Below are 10,302 nucleotides of genomic sequence, written 5' to 3'. Positions count from 1 at the left end.
TAAAAGAGCTAAAGCCAGTAATGAAGTGGGGCTTGAAAGAGAGACCAAAAGCAATAAGAAAGGATTTTGGAATTAAGTCAAAAGTTAAAGAAAAGCCAAAGATGCTATAGGATTTTTAAAGGATGAAAAGGGTAAAGTGGTCAATAAAGATGTTGAGAAGACTGAACTTTTAAATTCCTATTTGGCTTCTGTGTTCTCTAAGAAAGCAAATGTAACATCAAGTGATCTTCACTGTGCTGTAGAAGAAAAGGAACATGTGAACAAGTCATATGTGAGAGGATGATGGGAGTGATGCTTCACGCAAGATTACGATGTAAGACACAGATGAAGTAATTCTTTCCTTATCTGGACATTTGGACTGACGCCCGGAAACTAGATTGTAACCTGTTTTTAGCTGTCTCAGTAACCTTCTACTGCTATGAATTAACACTTTTTATGAAACTTTCTTATTAACATTCCACTGTAATGAATCATTATTTCGCTGCTTGTAGAACAAAGGCATTTTACTGCGCATGTATGACAACAAACTAAGATTATTAGTATAAATAAAAGGGACAGCTCCAATAGAGGCAGACGCGCTCAGGGGCTTCCCAGTACTTGATTATACACTACGTGTCTGTGTATTTCTTGTTACGGGGATACCCCGACTCCAACAAGGACCCTCCATGGCTGAATGATCCTAACATTTCCTGGCGCCCGAAACAGGGACCCGAGGTCTGCGTATTCCTTCAAGTTCATCGACCGGCACGAGTAACCGCTGAGATTGGGACATCGGAACAGCAGATGACAAACCTGGCCAGGTAAGAGACACTGTTAGTTCTCTTACATCTGCTCTGCGATAGTCCGCAAATTTCATGCATATCTTGTGTTGGGATTGAGGAACTAGTAGAGAAGGATACCTATAGCTCGGGTCATTCATGTATATACTGTAGGATCTGCCGAAGGAGAGGTCAGAGAAGGTTATGAAACGGATGGTATGAAAGAGATGTGGATGTCGGGAATAGCCTCATAAGCCGCACTAAGGTAGATGACATAAGTATTACGGAGATTGCCTAACTGAGTCATAAGGTTGTGTCCTTTCGGGGAAACCTTCGCTCACGCTTAACTCCCGAACCTTTGTCCTCCTTTTTGACGGATAAGAGATTGACAGAATGAGCCCATGGAAGTAATGATAATACTCCAGGGACACGATATATAATGGAGACTGTATGGTTCATTTTATGTATTGTTGGTCTTGCCCTTGTTGCCATATATATGTGTGTTAGAATTACTCTACACTTCAGACAAAACGGTCCAGAGAAACCGTTTCAGATACTGGCTCCTTAGGACAGAATAGGTAACGAGGAAAGGTAGAATATAGAATATATTTTATCTAACCCAAAAAGCCTCCTAAGGTAGGAATAGTCAGGAAAAATGGGCAACAAGATACTGGCTCCTTAGGACAGAATAGGTAACGAGGAAAGGTAAAATATAGAATATATTTTATCTAACCCAAAAAGCCTCCTAAGGTAAGAATAGTCAGGAAAAATGGGCAACAAACAGACTAAGACCACAAATGATGAACAAGATGTCTATACAATCGTGAAAGAAAGGTGTGGTGTAGAAGCAACTAAGAATTTAGGGAAAGTTTGCAAAACTTTTCAGGTAGCAAGGCATGACAGGTTTAACAGGAAACTATGGGAGGACATTCGGGCTAGAAAAGCAGGAGTGGTAAGAGACAAAGGATGGTAGAGTCCAAATTTTGGTGCCTGATGACCAAGAGTCTCTAGAAAACATTGTAAAAGTCCAAGCCTTAGAGGATGAGAAAGATCCTGCCCCTACCCAAATTATTTTAGATCTTTCTGAGGTACCAGAAAAATTATGGGCACAACATGACACCGATGTAGGACTAATGCCAATAGCTCCTGTAAAAGTCACTCCTGTTCCAGGTGTGACACTACCCCAATTGAGACAGTATCCTATTAGTGCCCAACAAGAACACGCCATAGGAGAACAGATAAAAGATTATCTAAAAACTGGAGTACTGATAGAAGTAAAGTCACCAGCCAATACACCGTTGTACCCCGTAAAAAAGAAATCTACTGAGGGGTCAGCTGCTAGGTACCGGATGGTACATGATTTAAGAGAGATAAATAAAATTTTGGAACCTATTACTCCTGTTGTGCCAAATCCACACACGTTGCTATCACAGATCCCAGCAACAGCACGAGTATTTTCTGTCATAGACTTATCAAATGCATTTTTTTCAGTACCATTACACCCAGACTGTTACAAACTGTTTGCATTTACATTTAAGAATAGACAATTAGCATGGACAAGATTACCACAGGGTATGATACATTCACCTACCTTGTACTCAGAAGCTATGAGATCAGTTCTTCAAAATTTCAAACCTACGGATGAGGTTGTAATTCTCCAATATGTTGATGACCTATTGTTATGTGCCCCTGCTCAAGAGTCCGCAAACAGCAACACAATAAGGTTGTTAATATTTCTAGCAGACATGGGCTGTAAAGTTAACAAGAAAAAAGTACAACTTTGTATGACTACGGTAGTATTTCTAGGACACTGCATTTCACAAGGTATTCGGCACCTCACCGCCGACAGACTAAAAATCATTAGAGATCTTGTTCCTCCCAAGAACTACAAAACATTAAGAGCATTTTTGGGAATAGTATCACACTGCAGACAATGGGTTATACATGCTAGTCAGCTTATGCAACCTCTATATGATTGTTTAAAAATCGAGCCTTTTCAGTTAACTGAATCAGCGCTCATAGCCTTTCAAGACCTCAAGAAAGGTCTCATGTCAGCCCCGGCCTTGGGAATCCCAGACTACGCCAAACCATTCCAATTAATGGCTGCGGAAATGTCTAATCATGCTACAGGAGTACTAACACAGAAACATGAAAATAAACAAAGACCTGTCGCATACTATTCTGCTCAATTAGATAATGTTACCAAAGCTGCACCATCATGTGTCAGAGTAGTAGCAGCTGTCTCTCTTTTGGTAGAAAAAGCCTCAGAAATAGTACTAGACCATGCCCTAATAGTACAAACTACACATGATGTACATGGCATACTGAATCAGGTATTGCCAAAACACATTTCAATGGCTAGACATCTTAGATTACAATGCTCCTTACTAATGCCACCAAACCTCACTTTTCGCCGCATATTGTCTCTAAATTTAGCCACTCTGTTACCACTAGAGACAAAGGGGGGAGTGGAAGGAGGTCAGGAAGACGAAGATGAAAATTTTTTACAATACCACGAACAAGACAATATAATACATGATTGCTTACAGTGTATAGAACAAGAAACACAAGGGCTACCTAATGTACAGGACACCCCTCTTGACAATCCAGACCTACATATGTATATAGATGGTAGTAGGTATGCAGATGAAACTGGTAACTTTCACACAGGTTATGCCATTGTATCAGATTATGATGTTATTGAAGCTGAGCCAATGCAGGCCAGCTGTTCAGCCCAGGAAGCTGAACTATTAGCTCTAATACGAGCATTACAGTTAGCAAAAGAAAAAACCGCTAATATTTTTACTGATATGCATATGGTATTGTACATGATTTTGGATGTATATGGAGAGCTAGAGGTTATATGACAGCTTCAGGTCAACCAGTAAAACATGGACAAATGATTAGACAAATCCTAGAATCAGCTGCCTTAACCAAACAAGTAGCAGTAATAAAAGTACCTGCACATGTAAGACTCGACACCGAGATAGCTAGGGGTAATGACCGAGCCGACAAGGCTGCTAAGCGAGCTGCAGTAAAACCTCTGACAACTGACCACACTATTAGTGCAGTATCAGAATTTGACTTAATTACACGGCTCAAAGAAGCCCACCAGCAGGTGAGTAGAGAAGAAAAAGAAGAGTGGCAGAAACAGGGGGCAGAAGAAAAAGAAGGACTATGGAGAAAAGGAGATGAGCTTTGTCTCCCCCGAGCATGGTACCCTGTTGTGGTCAGTGAAGCCCACGGACCTACACATGTGTCTGCAAACGGTATGATACAGAGGGTCAGACAGAAGTGGTTAGCCCCAGGGTTCGGCCAGGTAGCTCGAGCAAAATGTGGTTCTTGTGAAATCTGTTTAGCCCACAATCCAGGACAGACTGTTAAGACCCCCCAGAAGCACCATGTAAGACCACTATATCCGTTCCAGAGACTTCAGATCGATTACATCCAGATGCCTAAGCATGGACACTATAAGTATGTACTGGTATGTGTGGACATGTTTTCGGGGTGGCCAGAGGCTTATCCAGTTCATACAGCCACGGCTAAAGTCACTGCAGTAAAAATAGCACATGAACTGGTACCCCGTTATGATATCCCAGAAGTGATCGAGTCAGATAGAGGTACACATTTTACTGGAGAGATCTTTCAGAATGTAATGAAAATGTTGTGTATAAAAAGTGAACTACACACCCCTTACCACCCACAGAGTTCTGGTAAGGTTGAGAGAATGAATGGAACACTTAAGTTAAAAATACAGAAAGCCATGGCAGAAACACAGAAACCATGGACTGAGTGTCTCCCAATAGCATTGTATTCAGTCAGAAACACCCCCCAGGGAAAGAGCAAACTCACCCCCCATGAAATATTGTTTGGTAGAGTTGCCAATACAGGATTGTATTTCCCACAGACTTTAATGTTAGAAACTGAAAGCTTAACTGCTTATGTACAAAATTTATGTAAGCATGTGTCTAAAATACACTCTTTAGTGTTCTCTTCCATTCCAGATCCAGATTCCATTGAGGGAACGCACAAGCTGCAACCAGGAGACGAAGTCTACGTAAAAAGACATAACAGAAGAACGCTAGAACCCAGATTTGAGGGTCCATATCAGGTGTTATTGACAACTCCAACTGCAGTAAAATTGGAAGGAAAATCAGCATGGGTACATGCAAGCCATTGCAAAAAGAAATAGTGGTGATTGTACTTGTGTTAGCTATAACGATAGATCAGGGAGACCTGTGGGATAAACTAAGTTCCCCAAAACCTACAGATAATAAATTTATAAAACATCATGAGATATTGGTAAACGGGCTGCTCGATGGAGGACAGAAAATAGCAGACTGTTGGATTTGTACGCATTCTCCGATATCAGCCACGAGCATACCCTTCCTGGCCGTACCCATGACCCCTGAGGAAGTGTTTACATGGACTAATTGCTCAGACAAATTAGCAAATAACCAAACCGTTAATTCTAGATTATGGAACACCACTGTTGCCATCCCAGTTGTGGGGTGGGTGGGATTTCCCTGGTGGCAAGGTAATATGACCGGAAAAATAAACAACTTACAATATTTAGCGTTTAAAGGAGGTGTATGGGTTCCTAGAAATAAGACGGGACTAACAGACTTAGGGTTAATTCCTACAGAAAATATACAACTCAGTTTTAGTAGCACAATATCTTCTTCTCAACCTTTTAAACCTGATATAGTAGAAAAATACATACACAATAATGGTTGGAAATATTCACAATTATTCCCCGATGGAAACAATGATACATGTTCAAAAATACCAGGTAATATATTATGTAATGAGTCAAGTGCATATGACCCAGGTACACCGACTTGTGAAAATCCAGATGCAGGATACTGTAGTCCATTAGGTCAAAAACCCCCTTGGTGTATACTTCAGAATGTATCTAAATTTTTAGATTTGGTACATAGGTTGGTGCTCCAACACTCTGCAATATGGGATCTGCCTGAAGGAACCTTCTGGATTTGTGGAAATGGAGCATACAAATGGCTCCCAGTAGGAATAAAAGGTACATGTACTCTAGGACGCTTAACACCGGCCACATTTATAGTTCAGAATCAGCAGGTAGATATGCAAGCAGTACCTAAACACACACTATACAAAAGAGCAGCCGACAACTCGCCTAGACCTTCAGGTAGGCCACATGTGGTCCAAATGGGAATTCCTAATAAAATATTCAGCACTTTCTTTGTGTATCCAATGTTGATGCAGATGTGGGACGAATATGACAGACACAATGACCAAAATAAAGATAGCTGGTGGTCAGACACCTTCTCCTTTCTCAACCCAAAGAACTGGTTTAAGGGTATTGGAGGTTGGGTGGCTGGAATTCTGCAAGGTATATTACAGATTGTGCTAATTATAGTAGTCATATATGTAGTGTTTTAAATAGGATTAAAAATTATTTTAATATGCATAAATAAGCTTTGTAACACGGACTCAAGAATATGAAAGAAAAGAACTCCCGGACCAGGTTTTCTACCAAAAGTCCATAAGGAAGAATCAAAGGGGGGACTGAGAGGATGATGGGAGTGATGCTTCACGCAAGATTACGATGTAAGACACAGATGAAGTAATTCTTTCCTTATCTGGACATTTGGACTGACGCCCGGAAACTAGATTGTAACCTGTTTTTAGCTGTCTCAGTAACCTTCTACTGCTATGAATTAACACTTTTTATGAAACTTTCTTATTAACATTCCACTGTAATGAATCATTATTTTGCTGCTTGTAGAACAAAGGCATTTTACTGCGCATGTATGACAACAAACTAAGATTATTAGTATAAATAAAAGGGACAGCTCCAATAGAGGCAGACGCGCTCAGGGGCTTCCCAGTACTTGATTATACACTACGTGTCTGTGTATTTCTTGTTACGGGGATACCCCGACTCCAACAAGGACCCTCCATGGCTGAATGATCCTAACATATGTATGAATACTGCATATGAGAGGTCATTTTGGCTTTAGGCATCAGAATTAATTACATAATTTACCATCTATGTTACATCCATGTCAGTTCAATCAATGATCAACCATTCTCAAAATTTGCCAAAATCAATCTTGATCAAAAGAAGTCTAACTGCTAGCTCATATCCCTGCTGCCTTTTTTAGGGTTATCAATACAGGATGAGCAGAGAGATTAGCAAACATTAACAGAGACATGCTGCTTCTGATGCTTTCCAGTAAGTCACCCTAGTGATAAACTCATAGCTACATTGCTCTGCACTGCTGTATAATGTCTTCCTTGCTGCTGCTTCTGATTATCTGTTATGTACAGGCAGGGGTGTAGGAATCCTTCATGTTTGAGTGTCCTGTATATGGGAGATCATAGCAAGTAATCTATACCACCTAATTCAGTGATATCTAAAAATTAGCGGATGAGCCAACAGAGGAAAGATTAGTTAAATATCTGGATACAAGTCATATGTTTTGGAAAATGGTGCCCCAGAGTCAATGTACAAACAAATCCCTGATAACAATGTTGCTCATGCATAATAACATTTGTATTTTTGTCTTATTGGATATAAAATATTTTCTGTCACTTACATCAAAAGCATACTTCTGATATAAATAACTTTAAACATCTGTAAGAGGTAGCGTGGCCGAGCGGTCTAAAGCACTTGATTTAGGCTCCAGTCTCTCTGGAGGCGTGGGTTAAAATCCCACCACTGCCATTATTTATTTGGATATAATTTTTACCAAAAATTAGGAAACGGTTGAGGAAGTAAAGGGGATTGAGAATTTAGGAGGCAGCGATCATGCTATCCTATAATTTTGAAATACAAAAGGAGGAAAACCTGCGAAAACTGAGATTTTAAGAATGGACTGTAGAAAGGCAGTTCTTAATGGACTCAGTAAAAAGGAAGGAAAGGTAGGATGTTCTAAAGGAAAGAAATGTCCAGGAAGAATGGGAGATTTTGCTAAATTAAATTCTCACTGCACAATCAGTATCAATCCCAAAAAGAAGGAAGAATGGAAAGCATTTATGGAGACCAGGATGGCTGAATACTGAACTTAAAAGCTTGCTAAAAAGGAACAAAGAAATGAGTATCAAATGGTAAGAAGGGTTCATATCTAAAGAAGAATATAATGCTGTCTGCAGGGAAAGCTGGGCTAGCGTTAGAAAAGCTAAAGCCAGTAATGAATTGAGGCTTGCATTAGAGACCAAAAGCAATAAGAAAGGATTTTGGAAGTAAGTCAAAAGTTAAAGAAAAGCCAAAGATGCTATAGGATTTTTAAAAGATGAAAAGGGTAATGTGGTCAAAAATGATGTTGAGAAGACTGAACTTTTAAATTCCTGTTTGGCTTCTCTGTTCTCTAAGAAAGCAAATGTAACATCAAGTGATCTTCACTGTGCTGTAGAAGAAAAGGAAGATGTGAAAAAGTCATACGTATGAATACTGCATATGGGTGGTCATGTTAGCTTTAGGCATCAGAATTAATTACATAATTTACCATCTATGTTACATCCATGTCAGTTCAATCAATGATCAACCATTCTCAAAATTTGCCAAAATCAATCTTGGTCAAAAGAAGTCTAACTGCTAGCTCATATCTCTGCTGCCTTTTTAGGGTTATCAATACAGGATGAGCAGAGTGATTAGCAAACATAAACAGAGCCATGCTGCTTCTGCTGCTTTCCAGTAAGTCACCCTAGTTATGGATTCATAGCTACATTGCTCTGCACTGCTGTATAATGTCTTCCTTGCTGCTGCTTCTGATTGTCTGTTACGTACAGGCAGGGGTGTAGGAATCCTTCATGTTTGAGTGTCCTTTATATGGGAGATCATAGAACGAAATCTATAGCACCTAATACAGTGATATCTAAAAATTAGCGGATGAGCCAACAGAGGAAAGATTAGTTAAATATCTGGATACAAGTTATATGTTTTGTAAAATGGTGCCCCAGAGTCAATGTACAAACAAATCCCTGATAACTACGCTGCTGTTGCATAATAACATTTGTATTATTGTCTTATTGGATATAAAATATTTTCTGTCACTTACATCAAAAGCAAACTTCTGATGTAAATAAATTTAAACATCTGTAAGAGGTAGTGTGGCCGAGCGGTCTAAGGCGCTGGATTTAGGCTCCAGTATTTCTGGGGGCATGGGTTCAAATCCCATTGCTCCCATTATTTATGTGGATCTAGTTTTTACCAAAAATTAGGAAACGGTTGAGTAAGTTAAGGGGATTGAGAACTTAGGAGGCAGCGATCATGCTATCCTATAATTTTGAAATACAAAAGGAGGAAAACCTGCGAAAACTGAGATTTTAAGAATGGACTGTAGAAAGGCAGTTTTTAATGAACTCAGTAAAAAGGAAGGAAAGGTAGGATGTTCTAAAGGAAAGAAATGTCCAGGAAGGATGGGAGATTTTGCTAAATTAAATTCTCACTGCACAATCAGTATCAATCCCGAAAAGAAGGAAGAATGGAAAGCATTTATGGAGACCATGATGGCTGAATACTGAACTTAAAAGCCTGCTAAAAAGGAACAAAGAAATGAGTATCAAATGGAAAGAAGGGTTCATATCTAAAGAAGAATATAATGCTGTCTGCAGGGAAAGCTGGGCTAGCGTTAGAAAAGCAAAAGCCAGTAATGAATTGAGGCTTGCAAGAGAGACCAAAAGCAATAAGAAAGGATTTTGGAAGTAAGTCAAAAGTTAAAGAAAAGCCAAAGATGCTATAGGATTTTTAAAAGATGAAAAGGGTAATGTGGTCAAAAATGATGTTGAGAAGACTGAACTTTTAAATTCCTGTTTGGCTTCTCTGTTTTCTAAGAAAGCAAATTTAACATCAAGCGATCTTCACTGTGCTGTAGAAGAAAAGCAACATGTGAAAAAGTCATACGTATGAATACTGCATATGAATGGTCATGTTAGCTTTAGGCATCAGAATTAATTACATAATTTACGATCTATGTTACATCCATGTCAGTTCAATCAATGATTAACCATTCTCAAAATTTGCCAAAATCAATCTTGGTCAAAAGAAGTCTAACTGCTAGCTCATATCTCTGCTGCCTTTTTAGGGTTATCAATACAGGATGAGCAGAGTGATTAGCAAACATAAACAGAGCCATGCTGCTTCTGCTGCTTTCCAGTAAGTCACCCTAGATATGGATTCATAGCTACATTGCTCTGCACTGCTGTATAATGTCTTCCTTGCTGCTGCTTCTGATTGTCTGTTACGTACAGGCAGGGGTGTAGGAATCCTTCATGTTTGAGTGTCCTGTGTATGGGAGATTAGCAAGTAATCTATAGCACCTAATACAGTAATATCTAAAAATTAGCGGATGAGCCAACAGAGGAAAGATTAGTTAAATATCTGGATACAAGTCATATGTTTTGTGAAATGGTGCCCCAGAGTCAATGTACAAACAAATCCCTGATAACTACGTTGCTGTTGCATAATAACATTTGTATTTTTGTCTTATTGGATATAAAATATTTTCTGTCACTTACATCAAAAGCAAACTTCTGATATAAATAACTTTAAACATCTATAAGA

General features: G+C 39.2%; 1 long non-coding RNA gene across 1 annotated transcript; it reads left to right on the top strand.

Annotated features, from left to right (window-relative positions):
• Positions 1-279: 279 nt before the first annotated feature.
• On the top strand, positions 280-4,974 carry LOC141167108 (uncharacterized). The gene is made up of 2 exons (XR_012251392.1): positions 280-800; positions 4,763-4,974. It is a non-coding gene; the product is annotated as an uncharacterized lncRNA (long non-coding RNA).
• Positions 4,975-10,302: the final 5,328 nt, after the last annotated feature.

The sequence above is a fragment of the Phyllobates terribilis genome, unplaced genomic scaffold (assembly GCF_046119375.1).
Source record: "Phyllobates terribilis strain yellow unplaced genomic scaffold, ASM4611937v1 Scaffold_11__3_contigs__length_659146591, whole genome shotgun sequence".
NCBI lineage: Eukaryota > Metazoa > Chordata > Amphibia > Anura > Dendrobatidae > Phyllobates > Phyllobates terribilis.
Note: the sequence above shows the minus strand (reverse complement) of the source record. Positions and strands in the feature narration are given on the sequence as shown.